The sequence below is a fragment of the Mus musculus genome, chromosome 8 (genome assembly GCF_000001635.26).
Source record: "Mus musculus strain C57BL/6J chromosome 8, GRCm38.p6 C57BL/6J".
NCBI lineage: Eukaryota > Metazoa > Chordata > Mammalia > Rodentia > Muridae > Mus > Mus musculus.
This window is the reverse complement of record NC_000074.6, coordinates 52,564,072-52,581,917: the sequence shown is the minus strand read 5'-3', so window position 1 is coordinate 52,581,917 and position 17,846 is coordinate 52,564,072.

Genomic DNA, 17,846 nt, shown 5'->3' with positions numbered 1-17,846 from the left:
TATGATTATCACGCAATTACTGCACATAATTAAACCTATAAATTTGTAAGTTTTCCCACAAGTGTGCTGATAAGAATCATCCCACAATCAGATATTTTTCATTGTCCTTATTTCCAGAAGTATCTACATGTTTTTATTAAATTCTATTCTCTATGTGATCTCTGATCCAGAGTCTTTTGCTATAGTTAAATTCAAGGCTATAAAGGCCCATTGTTGGGTACATGAAATAAGACAGTCCATACTCTGGCGGTTCTGAAGCAGGAAAAAAAAATGATGTATGACACTAGCACATAATTCACAAAAGATACAAAATAAGACACCAACATTTATAAATGATTAAGTCATTTATAAATCATGCATATAAAGATGTTGATGTTACTGAATATATAATATAGACAATTATCCCTCAACTTTCTATAATGACAACAATGTATTTAAAAATATTTGTTTGGTTTTTCATTTTAATGTAATTACATATTTTTCTATTCTTTCCTCCCTGAAAACTCTCCTGTATCTCCTATATCTCCTTACTATCTTTCAATTTATAGTATCTTTTTAAATTAATTTTTAAAATGTACAAAAATGTTTAAGTTAAAAATACATCTCATGAAGGAAATGGAGGGCTGTTAAATATCATGAATTCATAAGGAAATGCAAAATCCTTAAGTACTGCTGTATGTATATTACAATGAATCCAATTTGAATGTAGAACATTCCAGTGTTCATTTTTTAAGGGTATAGAAATGGCAAGTCATATATAACCTTGGTACTATTAATTGTATTCTGCAAATCAAATGGTGTTTTCTTACAAAGTTAGTACTTAAATATCACAGACTCTACCAATTTCACTCCTTAGTACTATCTAAAGAAAAGTTGTGTGTTTGGTGAGGGTGTGTAGGTATGAGGGGCAGAGATTAGTCAATATGATATAATTATGAAGATGGTTGTGATCCAATAGTCTCTTTCCCTTAAATGCCTTGCTTCTGAGTTGTTTGTGCTGTTTGAGGTAGGTTAGAAATGCCTTGCTAGAGGAAGTATGAAAATGGAGATGGTCTATAATAGATTAAGTCTTCTTTCAGACTACTTTCTCTGTTTGATACTTAAAATTTAAGGTGTGAGCCCTCAGTTTCTTGTTTCTAGTCTATTTCCAGAACTGTAAGGCCAAAAAGACTCTTCTATAAACTGCACAAATGATAGAGACTATCAGATCAACAGAAAAGTAGCCATTACAATGATTATATTAGGTTTACTTATAATGAAAATAATTGCAAATTACTCAAATTGCATCTTTCCATATACAGGTGAATTTTTTTTTAAAGAAGGTAAAATTATATCTTGGAATACTAGTTACCAATAAATGTAATGAACAATTGATAGTCAACAAGTGAGTGACATCACTGTCAGTCTAAGATAAAATGATTTAGTAAAACCTGAGAGCCATCATGTGTATTAAGTAGAAATATTTTATTAAAATTTTAGTATTTGACATTTTAAAAAGAGTGAGACTTTACAACAAATGCATTATGCATTAAAATACAATTCCATATTTAAAACTATAATTTATTACAGTTGCATTTTCTAGTTAGTGAATATATTCTAGAACACTCTATTAACATTTTCCAATTTGAATTTCAATTATGTATGTTTGTCTTTCATATTTGTCTTTTATATAATGTTACTGAACTGTTAAATAAAAAATAATAAAATGTTCTTTGTTTAATTGCTATTCTTTAAAATGAAGTATGTAGGAAATGTCTTGTCATCCTTTTGACTTCTCTAGATACAGCAATAGATCCAGGAACTTATCCATAAAAACGTGTATGGGAACAATTTGGAGCACTAAACTTAAAAGGTTTAAGAGTGGCTAATTTTTACTGAAGTTTAAATTTTTGCATGCTGTGACTTTGCTAGGTATATTTTTTTTTCCTTTATAAGTCCCTTGGTTGTTATATTTTATCACAGCAACGGGATTTTAGTTGATGTAGAAGATGGTACCAGAGGATAGGCTGTTGCTGTCAGGAACCTGACCATCATGTTCTTTAGTGTCCTGTGGAAGACTTTAAAACTTTGGATTAGGAAAAAAAAATGTTTGAATGCCATAAGCAAATCTTAATAGGACCTTTTAATAGACGCCTGGAAGACAGTAATACTAATGGAGCAATGTGCATTGCTGAGGTCTACTACAAGAAGTTTCGGGGTCAGCAATATTAGCAAATTTCCTAATAGCATTTCTGTGATACTTTGGCAGAGAACTTGACTGCCTTATGCCCTTATCCTAAAAAGCTTCCTGACAATACAAAACCAAACCAAACCAAACCAAACCAAACCAAACCAAACCAAACCAAACCAAACCAAACCAAACCAAACAAAACCAAACAAAACCAAACAAAACCAAACAAAACAAAACAAAAAAGACTAAATTATTTGGCAAAGGTCATTTCAAGGCAGTAAAATACTGAATCTGTGGGCATGATTATTGTAGATGATTATTGTGCGTGTCTAAAAGAAAAAACAGTGAGACAGAAAAAAAAATGTATACTTTGAAGAGAAAATGTATGCCAGGAAACCTTATGTTGTAGCCAAGGCTTGTACTAGGAAATAAGGAGATTAAACAAATAAAACAAGAAAAATATATTAGAAAACTTAGTCTGAGTTTTAATTTGCAATTATATGTAAATTCATAAAATACCTAATTCTTAAGACTTGATTACTTCAGAATTTTACAAAAAGGAGGTAAGTGACAACAAGGAGAAGTTCCCTTCTCTACATTAAATAAAAGGAATGGTGGCTATTAGGCAAGACCTCACAAACTGTGCTTACAAATTAAGGAAAGGCATAGAGATATTCTCATCCCAGGAAGTGACTGTAAACAAATGATCTTGCTAATGTGGCCCAGGGGGCAGGGCATATCCCCAACTGGTATCTGACTTTGGCAGACTAATCCATGTGACACATACAGGCTTTTCAGGAATGTAAGACACAAGACACAAGCGGTCAGAATCTTGCTCTGTGGTTTTCAGTGAGCCTTTATGGCAGGCTGTGTCAGGGACGTCCCTAGGTTATGGCTATGAAAGAAGAACGAGATACTAAAAGCCATGCTTGAAGCTGTGAAAGGGAAGCCTGAGTCATGTGGAAATAACAAATTACTGGAGAAGTCAGAGCCATGAAATATCTTCCAAGGAGAATGTTCTATATGGAGTAGAGCCAGCCCAGGAGAGATATGTATGTTGTAGGCACAAAGCTGAAAGAACATAGTCATACATGGCCTATGGAATTAGAACTCCAGATACTGTACATAGAATTTTAGGATTTGCTGTTTGCCATGATTCAATTCTAGTCTTGCTTTGGTCCTGTGATTTATTATTTATGCCCCCATTCCTTGTTTTTGGGTAGTAACACATGTTGTAGTAATTACATGCTGCAAGAATGGAATTTAATTTTGGTTTTAAAATTACAATTTTGTCTTGAGTCTCAGAAAAGACTTTGGACTGTGGCACTTTAATGTGTTGTGACTATGGAAGTACATTAGGGAATTTTGAAGTTTGTTTAAGTACATTATGCTTCATGATCTGGGCACATGACTATGGGAGGGCAAACATTTTGTTTTAAATAAGAAATGACACCCATATTGTTAGGTCTTGGAACACTTGATTAACCAATTGGTGGTACTATTTAAGGAGGTTCAAGTGGTGAGTTTTGGTTGAGGAAGTAGGTTTTGTACAGGAGGCAGGATTTGAGATTAACTGTTTTTCATTTGTTTTCTTTGTCTTTTTGTTTGCTTTTGATTTTTTTTTACACAGTATTTATAGTATTTATTAATTCTTTGGTTTTGATTTTTTTAGATTTTTTTAATTAGATGTTTTCTTCATTTACATTTCAAATGTTATCCCCTTTCCTAATTTCCTCTCCAAAAATCACTTATACCCTCTCCCTCCCCACTGCTCTCCAACCCACCCACTCCCACATCTTGGCCCTGGGGATCCATCTCATAAACAACCACCAAACCCACTATTGCATATATCAACAAGATTTTGCTGACAGGATCCTGATATAGCTATCTCCTGTAAGGCTATGCCAGTGCCTGGCAAATACAGAAGTGAATGCTTACAGTCATCTATTGGATGGAATACAGGTCTCCAATGAAGGAGCTAGAGAAAGTACCCAAGGAGCTGAAGGAGTCTGCAGCCCTATAGGAGAAACAACAATATGTACTAACCAGTACTCCCAGAGCTTGTGTCTCTAGCTGCATAAGTAACAGAGGATGGCCTAGTTGGCCATCAGAGGGAGAAGAGGCCCTTGGTCTTCTTTTACTGTTAAAGATGTAAACTCTCAGTTTTTTTCCTGCTATCATGCCTGCCACTTCTTGCTGTGCTCCTCTATCATGATGGATTCTTATCCATCTAGAAGAGAAAAAAATAAATATATAAATAAATCTTTATTCTGTAAGTTACCTTGGTCATGTGACTTTAACACAGCAACAACAAAAAAGAATCAATAAATTAATAGCAATAACATTATACATGCACTCAAAATTCAACTGAAATATTGATAAATAGAATATATTGGTGAGTCTGTGGGTTTAAAGTAGTTACCTTATCTAACATGCACAAGACCCTGAGTTGGATTCTCAAAAGTGCATCAACCAAATTTGACTAAGCCAGCTCAGTCACTCAACAGGGTCTTGAAGGAGGGAGTGAAGAGTAAAGAAAGGAAAGACAATTAGACAACATTATAATATGACCCCAGCAAGTGTGGAGACAGGTTTAATGTTTTTTAAATCTGCTTTTATATCATTCTAGGTACATGCAAAGAATATGACGAGTTCTAAGGCATAAACACCACAGTCAAGGAACAAGCAAGGCATTAACAAAGTTCTCATGGTACTCAGAGAATTATCAAGATGATCAAGATCTTCAGCCTACTTCTTGTCCAAGTGTAATGTCAAATTCTTGACAATATCCTTGATGCAGCACAAAGAGATTTCCATAGCAATGTGGTTGAAAACACCTGTAATCCCAGTATTCAGAAAGTGAATGGAGGAAGCTCAACAATTTGTGACCATTTTCTATTATACAGTGAATTTGTTCTCAGCAAGAATAAAAGAGAATATGTTTATAGAAAAAAAAATGAAAGGGAGAAAGATAGGAAAAGGAGAAAGAAACAAAAGGAAGAAAAAAGAAAGGAAAAAAGCAAAGAAAGAAAAAAATCATACACACTTGAAAACCCAGTATATAAAATTAATAGGAAAGATTACTGTATGCTTGAGTAACATAGTGAAAATAAAATGTCTTTTCTGATATCTCTAGATTCTCCAAGATCTAATACAGATCTAACAACTGTAGATAATATTCTATCATCCTCAAAACCTGAAGGAAAGTAACTGTATCTTGGCTGATAAAGCCAGGATATATTCAGTGCCTTTAATTGGTCTGGTGTGATAACTTCTAGGGCCAATTTCTGGTCAATGATATAGTAAGAACTTCAATGAGTAGATACAGTTAATTCAATAACTGAAGCCATGAATTGTTATACATGTACTACTACTGAAGTTAGGGAAAATCTAGAAGCAGTTTCATGGAAACCACAAAAGCAGTAACTGATAGTTTATGGAGACAGTTTCTACTGACAAAAAGATTATACTTTATTTGGAAAAGCTTTATTCTCTTTATTGTAATTCTTTTGCAAATTGCAGCATAAAATGGGCAAAATGGCAGCTCATAATTGGCAAATAATAAATGTTTCAGAGATTTAATTGGAATAAAAATTATGTAAGCTTAATGTCATAGGACCAAATACCTGACAAGCCAAACAGGATTAAAATTTGTCTTTGGGCTCCCTGTTTTTAGTGAGTGGTGTTCTTCCTCTTCACTTTGGGCATTATGCAGAACTGTGCATCACAGCAGTACAAGCATGAATAATAAGAAGCTGGCCACCTCACAACAGTAAGGAAATAGGAAGAATACAAGGGCAGAGAGGAACAAGCACTCAAGTCTATACTGTTATTAACTCATTCTTTCAGATAGTTTCTACCCCCTTGAAGTTCTCAGCTCCTCCCTGAATAGTAGCACCATCTGGAGACCAGGCCTAAACATATGAGCCCATGAAGGGCAATGCATGAATGGTCTATAATATCACTTTTTCTGTGAATTTGCCAACCTTCGGATTTTATTTTCAAATTCTGAAATATAGTTTCTTTTCGTCTCATCAAACACTATCTGGACCAATATACACTGAGCATGCAGGTAGATGTTAGAAAAGAAAATAATGCCCATGTAAAGTTTTTGAGATTATAATATATTTCCCTTCTTCCCTTCCAAATCTCCCATATGCTCTGCCTTGTTCTATTTTGAATTCATAACCTATTTTTACAATGCTATTTTCACAAGCATATACTAATACAAATATTCTATATATAGACAACCTATTCAGTCTGAATGTTACATAAATGTTTGTTTTCAGAGCTGAACACTGGTACTGGATAACCGATTGGTATTTTCTTGCATCTACCATTCCTTCTTGCTTGTAATTTTTTTTGTGAAGTGTTGAGACTTCTATATCTTTCCCCAATCCGTTTTGACTTGTCTATTGTTGCTGTCTATCTTGAACTTTTTTCCAGCTAATACTGTTTTTTGTACTTACTAGTTTTACATGAATTAGTTACATTTTTTCTGTCTACTTCCTACATGTGGATATTAATCTAAACCATAAGTAAATTCATTTAAAATGTCAAATAAATTGCACTGGTTATTGAATCCTGCAGGAACCCGTTTTCATTCACTTAAATTATTATCCAGAACATGCATACAGTAATTAGTTTTCCACTCTGCTAAGAATTTAAGGAGAAATAAATGAAGATCCAAATCCTCATTTGTGATAGCATTGACTAGAAGGAAGAAGTTGAAATAAGAAGGTTTGCTTAGGATGGGTAGAAAAAAAAGATGGTATAATCATGGGAAATAAATCAGTTTTTATTTTGTGGACAGTCCCTACTCTATCTGCTGCTTCTGCAACTTTTTAAGAACGACTCTTCAATGACTAATCTATAAAATGAAGAGTAACCTTTGGTTGAAGGACATTGATTGTAATTCTAATTTGAAACATGAAGACCATTTTCTCCCTAGCATCCTAAATTTACAACACAGCTACAAATGTTCTAACATTCATTTGGGTGTCAGTTTCCTTCTAAGAAAATTGGTCCTATAGCTTCTATGAGTAGGTCTTCACTCTTCAAACCAATAGGTTATTTGCACTACAGTCTGATAGGTAGGATCAGTTTCATCGAGGGGAGGAAAGCAGGCAACCATTTTAGGAGCCTTTAGGTACATGAACCTTTCTCTCTTGTATCTGTGAGCTAAACAAAGGAGTTACCAGGAAGCCAAAATTAGCAGAAATCTCACTTCAACATGAGATTAGATTGGTTTTGTTTTGTTTTGTTTTGTTTTGTTTTGTTTTAATCTCCTTGAAATTCACCAAGAGAAAACAATTAACAACTGAAAAAAAACTAATAAATAAAGGATATCTGAAAAATGGTAGCTGTCCCTGCACAGCATCGTTTCTCAGAAAACATGGAGCTCTACAGAGGAGTAGGATAGGAGCAATGTGAGGTAAGAGAAGGTTTACCTATGACATGTGGGCTCTTATACTTTTAAATTTTGTCATTCTTAACCAGCACCAAGGGTTTGAAATGCCTTAGGAACTAAGTGTGGGCCACATTATTGAAACTCCCAAACATGATGACCACTCCTCACACCAAGCATTTTATTGACAAGCTAGTAATTCCCAAACTAGCATTTATTTGTGTGATACCACCTACCAGAGCATGAGGAAACCAGTGGCAAACTATGGATTAAAGAATGATTCTCCCTCTATAAGCAACTCTCCACTGCCAAAGTGTGGTGAGAGATGGATTGGGAGATTTATTATCCTGGTAATACTTATTTATTTATTCATTCATTCATTCATACTGTGTGGGTATTATTATTGTTGTTGCTACTGTTGATTTGACCTTTCAATGTGCTTATTATTGTGAGTCTGAAGGATTACTCACATTATTGTCAGTCCAGATGTCTAATGGTCAAAAGGTTAATTTCTTTTTATGATTAGTGGCTTTTATTTTCATTCAATTTGAACTGATAAATTTGTTAGATATAATAGTCTACATTGGAAATTGTGATCAATCAGAACTGAAATATGTAAGTTTCAAACTATATTTTGGTCTGGACTGCCGTTTTAAGTGACTTAACTGTATTCTACTTCAGTTTTCAACAACATTTTTTTTGATCATGTGCTTTTTTATTGGTTATTTTATTTATTTACATTTCAAAGGTTATCCATCTTCCCAGTTTCCCCTCCTCAAACCTCCTATCCCATCTTCCCTCCCCCTGCTTCTATGAGGGTGCTCCCCCACCCACCCACCCATTCCTACCTTACCAACCTAGCATTCCCCTATGGTGGGGCATCAAGCCTTCACAGAACCAAGGACTTCCCCTCCCACTGATACCAGAGAAGGTCATCCTCTGCTACATGTGCAGTTGGAGCCATGGGTTCTTCCATGTGTACTCTCTGGGTGGTGGTTTTGTTCCTGGGAGCTCTGGGGCATCTGGTTGGTTGTTATTGTTGTTCCTCCTATGGGGTTGCATAGCCCTTCAGCTCCTTCAGTCTTTCCTCCTCTTTTGGGGTTCCAGTGTCAGTCCAATGGTTATGTAGAGTTTTTCTTCTGGTCCTGCCTATCTTCAGTTCTGTAGGGCTCTTAGACCTGGATAGGCACCTGTATTGCTCATATATTATATTAACTACCTCTTTTGATTTGTTTCATTTCTTTTTGTTTTTTTTTCTTTGTTTTGTTTGTTTGCTTGTTTTTTTTGGTTCATTGTGCTTTCAAAACATAGCTGTAATGATACCTCTTAACTTTTTGGAAGTTTCTTGATGTTGCTTTCATTGGAGTCTAGAATTATGAAATTAGTGTTTCTCATGGAGACATTTTATTTTGGGTTTCAGTACTACTTCTGGTTTTGCTCTGTGCTTTAGGCCTTTGGAGTTTGTTTGTTGAGTAAAAGTGTAGGCCTTGAGCTGTAGGTCTGGGGAACACTTTCCTGTTGGTCTAGGAGTTAGGACCAGAGTATTGATGAGTTTGACAAATTTGATCTGAGTGGCAACAGCTGGAGAGACCTTACCTATGTGAGGTGGGAGGTAGAGGATTAGAAGCTAGAACAACCACAGAAATTTAGACTAAATGATAGTTTTTTCATGTCTTAGAGATATTTGACTTTCTCAGGAAATTGTGGGAATTATATTTTAGTTTCCTAATTTGTGTTTTCAGCAATCTAGTTTCTTCTTAATAGCCATTGGTTATACTAAAAATACTTGAATGTTAAGTATTTACAGTGGATCCATCTTCTTACAAAAATTTGAAATACTTGTGTTTCCGAGCATTGAATTTGTCCCTTAGTATATTTACCATTCTGCATTTTCCATTTATTACTTCTTTTCTTTAGAGCACAGAAATATGTAGAAGCATACAAAGATTTGTCAAGGAGACTTTGCTAATTTTTCAATTATAATCCTACTTACAAAAGGACTGGGGATAATTCTAAAAGACATAAGATTGACCTCTTCTCTGAAAAGTTATTTTATGCATATAACATTAATCAACATCAGCTTGCTTACAGACTTATTCTAACATGTGTCTGCTCAAAATGAGGCCATGCATCTTTCCTTTTTTTATACAAACAGTTGCCTGACTCATTCACTTAATGATTTCAAAAACAGACGTTATATTTTGATAAATACTTTGTAATGCAAATACATTTTAAAGATTAAAACATCATCTTACATAATAAATTTTAAATGAATTAACACATACAATAAAAAAGTAAAGGTGGATTTGCATGCAGGTATGTGTTTAGAAATTCAATCATATAAATGTGATTATTTAGGCTGAATAAACTAAAGAACACATTGTTAAGGGCTAGTCCATGTTTTCAGTAAAGAGTTAAAGTGTGTCATGTAAAAATGACATTGTAACTTCAAATTATTTTAAACAGCACACATCAAATTGTTTAGGTAACCCATAAAGTGACTGTAAATAGAAACATAAGATGCTTGTTCATAGATTTTCCGTTGCTTCATTGTCTGAATATGCTACTCTTCATATCGACATCAAATTGCTGTCCTGTCAAAACATAAAAGGGTGACGTATTTTATCTCCAGAGTGACAAAGTTTCACATCCAAAAAGCTCAGGCTGTCAGTCCTTTGAGTTGATTACAAAACCTCACACCTGAAGGCCTGCCCTGACAGATTTTGTGTTTGCTTGAAATTAAATTGTCTCTGCTAGCAGCAGAAGAAGGCAGCTGTGTGCAAACTAGAAGAAGGAGAAAAGGAAAAGAAAATGATCTTCATGTTCAGAGCAATTATAACAATGGTACTTCACAGGAAAAGTGCAGGTATCGATTTTGCTTCTTCTCATGATGTACGCAGATGATACAAAAAGAACCCATATGGATTCAAGGTTTGCCAGGAGAGAAAATCAGGCTAAGCAGATGGCAGCGCCATTGCCATATGGCTACTCAGGAATGGACTCATGTTATGGCCCTGGGCCAGAGGATAAAGCTAGAAACACTTTCTTGCTATTATTTTAAACAGAAGCAACAGAGAGAGAATACATGGTTTGTTAACATAAAAAGGCATTAGGAAATGATGACAGAGTACTTTGTTATATGTTGTTCTGCAAGCAGGAACTTTGACTATTAAAACAATTGAAAAGACACCAAAATTAGTAAACATTTCTACATTATTTAATCAGAGCTAATTAGACTGATTATAAGTCAAACTGAAACCACTATCTAGTAAGGCGGCGATACTTTCATATATATGTATGTATATATGAAATAATACATGTGTGTGTGTGAATGAAACAGTATTTCCCACTCTTATATGTAAAAATATGAGTACATATACATATATGATATTTCAAAATTTATCAATATATCAATACACATCACTGTCAATTATTTTTTTATAATTTTTTTATGGCTGAAGGCAAATGTCATTTTTAAACAAGGAGATGGTGATATAACTCAGAGTCTGGAGATACAATTCAGGGGTAGAGTGATTGCCTCACATTCACAAGACCTTGGGTTCTATTCTCAGCACACCAATGAAACAAAGCAACGACCGATGGCAGTCCCAAAAGCATCTTCTTCAGTAACTGACAAAAATGTCATGGTAATCCAGAGACACACCGGCACAACGTAAAAAATTATGCAACAGCTCTAAGGTGCAGTTCAATATGTATAGAGCACAGCCTACAGGAAATTGTGCAATAAAGGACAAGGTACACATCTTTAAGTGACACAGAATCCCGTTAAAGTTTATCCATTCATTGCAAGCTCTAAAAGGTTCACTGAGAGCTGCTAATATTTATGCATGTCTGCTAGATTTTTAAGCATTTACAATTTTCTGAAATTTTAAGTGGATTTGAAAATTGTTCAGAAATTTAAAAATGCATTTGAGACTTTATTAGCAATACTTATGTGATTGGTGTACATGGATTGAATAAATCATCATCTCATATTTCAAATTTAGTGGTCTATAGGTTTGATAAGGTAAACCCTATATCATGTCACACTAAACATTTCATCTTGTATTCATGTGGATACACAAAATGTATTTTCAGTATTTGTGAGATATAATCAATAAAATAATAACTAAGAGATGTATCGAAGATAAAAAATAAGGTGGTCAATGAAAGTATGCATGTTTTTCATAGTATTTAAAGGATAAGTATTAGCATCTTGTTTTGATATTTGCATTAAGTAGGTATTATAGAAATATGGTTTCTGTATTCTCTCAGATTCACTTCAAAAGTTATAGATGAATGATTATAAGCCCTGTTAAAATTTAGTTGCCCTTTTATTTTCCTATATAATTAATGGTATAGATAATATATTTCAAACTCAATGAATAGCATCAGTGATTTTTTTTTTTTTGTACTATACTGATGAGTTTAAAACAGCCTAGAAAAAATACTCTGAAGATCCAGGCACACATCTGAAATGAAGAACATCTAGAGATGCAGTGAGACAATGCTGGTTATAGTCTGAAATATTCTCCTTGGAGAATATTTCTTAGGTAAATCTATGTCCTTGAAGTTCAGTGTAAGGCTTGGGGAATAAAGTTGGAAGTTTAAGTAAGTAGAAATAAAGATAGCCCATTCTTTAGATTTAAGTGATGGTATTTGCAAGAGCAGAGAGAGAATCCCTAATAAGGAGGTTGTTTGGCTTTACACAGGCAAGACATAGATTAGAGAAGATCTCTCTCTCTCTCTCTCTCTCTCTCTCTCTCTCTCTCACACACACACACACACACACACACACAGAGAGAGAGAGAGAGAGAGAGAGAGAGAGAGAGAGAGACAGACAGACAGACAGACAGACAGACAGAGAAAGGGAGACAGAGGGAGGGAGAGACAGATAGAGACAGAGATAGACAGAGGCAGCATCATAAAGAGCCAGACAGAGACAGCAAGGCACTACCAGAGTGAGCTATGTGTCTTCACTATACATTAAAGATATTAAATATGATTTCATAAGTGTTTATGGTTATATTGTTAGACATAATTCACCCAGTTTCAAAATTTTGGAAAATTTTAAAATAAGGAAAATTATACAATAAACTTGAAAAGACAAATAGGTATGTTGGCTTGCTTATTTCACATAATTTAAATTTAGGATGGACCATCTAGAGACTGCCATATCCAGGGATCCATCCCATAATCAGCCTCCAAACGCTGACACCATTACATACACTAGCAAGATTTTGCTAAAAGAACACTGATATAGCTATCTCTTGTGAGACTACGCTGGGGCCTAGCAAACACAGAAGTGGAGGCTCATAGTTGGCTATTGGATGGATCACAGGGCCCCCAATGGAGGAGCTAGAGAAAGTACCCAAGGAGCTGAAGGGATCTGCAACCCTATAGGTGGAACAACAATATGAACTAACCAGTACCCCCGGAGCTCATGTCTCTAGCTGCATATGTATCAGAAGATGGCCTAGTTGGCCATCAGTGGAAAGAGAGGCCAATTGGTCGTGCAAACTTTATATGCCTCAGTACAAGGAAATGCCAGGGACAAGAAGTGGGAGTGGATGGGTAGGGGAGTGGGCGGGCAGAGGGTGTGGGGGACTTTTGGGATAGCAATGGAAATGTAAATGAAGAAAATACCTAGTTAAAAAAAAAGAAAAAAAGTATTTATTTATTTATTTATTTATTTATTTATGGCAGAGTCATTTATGAAATGTCGCATGAAGCTTAATTTGATGCCATTTGATGCTCAGTTTGATGTCACTGAGTCCACTGTTTTTCATGCTGTTGTTTGAAATATCTTAGGTAATGTAATCTTTTCTCTAAGTGAGCATTCTTCTTGCAGTTTTACTGCAATCCTAGATCTTTCTCCTGTTCCCTTCAAGTTTCCCATTTTTCCATCCTGCCTCAATTCTCACTGAATGATTTCTGAAGCAACCTCTTCTTTGTTTCACTTACTATTAAAATGTGTTAATGACAAATGCCTTGTTTTTTCTTTTCTTTTAGTGGATTTTCTTTATTTACATTTCAAATGTTTCCCCATTTCCTGGTCTCCCCTTCAGAAAACCCCTATCCCATTCACTCTCCCCCCTGTATCTATGAGGGTCATACCCCATCCACTTTGGTTCTTTAGCCCTGGCATTCCCTACACTGGGGCATCGAATAACTTTAGGCCCAAGGGTCACTCCTCCCAATGATGTCCAACAAGGTCATCCTCTGCCACATATGTGGCCAGTGCCATTTTCATGAGCATATCAAATACAGTGTTCTACATCAGAAATTTCACATTTCAGTGCAGTTCAGATAGGTATGCTGCTTGTGGTTTGGGTATCTCCTTGGTGATACACAGGATATTTGTGGAATTGACTTAATAAGGGACATGGTTTTCAAAGCAGTGAAAATAAAACAACACTTTAGGAACCAAATAGCAATTCTAAGGACCCAGAAAGCAATTCTAGACACATTGCCCTAGGGTAAAAGCATTGATGTTGGTAGCTGTGAGGACAGGCCAGTGGGAGTCTGAACCCAGGTCAAACCAGCAGGAAGACAGGCATTTTGTAGTTTAAGACACGTGTGTCTGTGACATGTGTTTTAAGTATATTGAAGACATACATATATTAAAATAAAATAATTTTTAGAAAGAAACCCTAAAGCTTTTGAGGGAAACACATTATTCCAAACAACGCTATCCAATTTTGGATTTACTTGAATTCTCTGTTTAAAAGGACACTACTAGCTGTTACACATAATTTGCCAGTTCTTAGTGATTTAGCATAAGAAAAAATCCTTTATAGGTGTGAAATCATCTAACAAAGACAGTGTTAAAGGTACAGACACATATGTGAGATATTTGCATGAAGTCTGTCGTTCTCAAAAATTTGAGTTGACAAGACATTTCATCATAGAAATTCCAAGTTTATTATGAGTGTTAATAAAAGTCACTCAAAGCAGGTCAAAACGAATAAGTAAATATAGAGAATCTATTGCACTTAATCTTTAAATGAAATCTAATATAATTGACATTACAGGAATCAATTTGACTTAAGTCTTTAGGGTGGTTTATTTTTATTTTTTAGATATTTTCTTTATTTACATTTCAAATGTTTTACCCTTTCCTGGTTTCCCCTCCGAAAAACCCCTATACACTCTCCTCTCCCCCTGCTCACCAACACACCAACACCTACTAACTGGCCCTGCCATTCCCCGACATTGGAGCATAGAGCCTTCACAGGAACAAGGGATTCTCCTACCATTGATGACTGACAAGGCCATCCTCTACTACATATGCAACTGGAGCCATGGGTCCCTCCATGTATACTCTTTGGTTGGTGGTTTAATCCCTTAAAGCTATGGGGATACTGGTTGATTCATATTGTTGTTTCTTATGGATCTACAAACCCCTTCAACTCCTTGAGTCCTTTCTCTAGTTCCTCTATTGGGAACCTTGTGCTCAGTCCAATGGTTGGTTGAGAGCATCCACCTCTGTATTACTTAGGCACTGGTAGAGCCTCTCAGGAGACTGCTATATCAGCCACCTATCAGCAAGCACTTGTTGGCATCCATAAAAGTGTCTGGGTTTGGTGACTTGATATGTCATGGATCCCTAGGTAGGACAGTATCTGGATGATCTTTCCTTCAGTCTTTTCTCCATGTTTTGTCTTTGTAACTCCTCCGATGGATATTTTAGTTCCCCTTCTAATAAGGACCGAAGTAGCCACACTTTGGTCTTTCTTCTTCTTGAGCTTCATGTGGCCTGTGAATTGTATCTTGGGTATACTAAGTTTCTGGGCTAATATCCACTTATCAGTGTGTATCATGTGTGTTCTTCTGTGATTGGGTTACCTCACTAAGGATGATATCCTCCAGATCCATCCATTTGCCTAGGAATTTCATAAATTCATTGTTTTTAATAGCTGAGTAGTATTCCATTGTATAAATGTACCACATTTCCTGTATCCATTCCTCTGTTGAGGAATATGTGGGTACTTTCTAGCTTCTGGCTATTATAAATAAGGCTGCTATGTACATAGTGGAATATGTACCCTTAGTACATATTAGAGCATCTTCTGGGTATATATATGCCCAGCAGTGGTATAGCTGGGTCCTCTGTAGTACTATGTCCAATTTTATGAGGAACTGCCAAACTGATTTCCAGAGTAGTTGAACCAGCATGCACTCCCATGAACAAGGGGTAAGTGTTCCTCTTTCTTCACATCCTCACCAGCATCTGCTGTCACGTGAGTTTTTGATCTTAGCCATTCTGACTGGTGTGAAGTTTGGAATTTCAGGGTTGTTTTGATTTGCAATTTTTTGACGATTATGGATGTGCTTCACAGCCCTTTGGAATTCCTCAGTTGAGAATTTTTTTTCCATTTTTTATTAGGTATTTAGCTCATTTACATTTCCAATGCTATACCAAAAGTCCCCCATACCCACCCACCCCCACTCTCCTACCCACCCACTTCCCCTTTTTGGCCCTGGCGTTCCCCTGTACTGGGGCATATAAAGTTTGCAAGTCTGTACCCCATTTTTATTACAGTTGCTTGGTTCTCTGGAGTCTGACTCCTTGAGTTCTTTGTATATATTCGATATTAACCCTTTATTGGTTGTAGAGTTGGAAAAGATCTTTTCCCATTCTGTTGTCCTATTGACAGTGCCCCTTGCCTTACTATGAGATCCCATTTGTCAATTCTTGATCTTAGAGCATAAGCTGTTGGTGTTCTGTTCAGGAATCTTTCCCATGTGCCAATGTCCTTGAGACTCTTCCCCACTTTCTTTTCTATTAGTTTCAGTGTTATCTGTTTTTATGTGGAGGTCCTTGATTCACTTGGACTCTTGTGCATTGTACAAGGAGATAAGAATGGATCCTTTTGCATTCTTCTACATGCTGACCAAGAGTTGAACCAGCACCATTTGTTTACAATGCTGTCTTTATTCCACTGGATGGTTTTAGCTCCTTTGTAAAAGATCAAGTGACCATAGGTGTGTGAGTTCATTTTTGGGTCTTCAATTCCATTCATCAACCTGCCTGTCACTGTCATAATACCATACAATTTTATCACAATTGCTCTGTGGTACAGCTTGAAGTCAGGGATGGTGATTCCACCAGAATTTCTTTTATTGTTGAGAATATTTTTCGATATCCTAGATTAATTTACAAATTGTTCTTACTACCTCTATGAAGACTTGAGTTGGAATTTTGATGGGAATTTAATTAAATCTGTAGACTGCTTTTAGTATGATTGCCATTTTTACTATATTAATCCTGCCAATCTATGAGCATGGGAGATCTTTCCATCTTCTGAGATCTTCTTGAATTCTTTCTTCAGAGACTTGAAATTCTTATCATACAGATCGTTCACTTGCTTAGTTACAGTCAAACCAAGATATTTCATATTATTTGTGACTATTGTGATGGGTGTTGTTTCCCTAGTTTTTATCTCAGCCTGTTTATCCTTTGAGTAGAGGAAGGCCACTGATTTGTTTGAGTTAATTTTATATCCAGCTACTGCACTGAAGCTGTTTATCAGGTTTAGAAATTCTCTGGTGGAATATTTTGGGTCACTTAAGTATACTATCATATCATCTGAAAATAGTGATATTTTAACTTCTTCCTTTGCATTTTGTATCCCTTTGAGCTCCTTTTGTTGTCTAATTGTCTGGCTTGGAATTCAAGTACTATATTGAATAGGTAGGGAGAAAGTGGGCAGCCTTGTCTAGTCTCTGAGCTTAGTGGGGTTGCTTCAAGTTTCTTGCCACTTAGTTAGTTTGGCTACTTGTTTGCTGTATATTGCATTTACTATGTTTAGGTATGGTCCTTGAATTCCTTATCTTTCCAAGACTTTTATCACGAAGGGGTGTGGGTTTTGTCAAGTGCTTTCTCAACATCTAATAAAATGATCATATGTTTTTTTTTCATGGAGTTTGTTTATATAGTGGATAATGTTGATAAGTTTCCATTATTGAATCATCCCTGCATTCCTGGGGTGACACCTACTTGATCATGATGGATGTTCATTTTAATGTGTCCTTGGATTCAGTTTGCAAGAATTTTATTGAGTATTTTTGCATCGATATTCATAAGGAAAATTGGTTTGAAATTCTCTTTCATTGTTGAGTCTTGGTGTGTGTATTAGTCAGGGTTCTCTAGAGTCACAGAACTTATGGATAGTCTCTATATAGTAAAAGAATTTATTGATTACTTACAGTCGGCAGCCCAATTCCCAACAATGGTTCAGTCACAGCTGTGAATGGAAGTCCAAG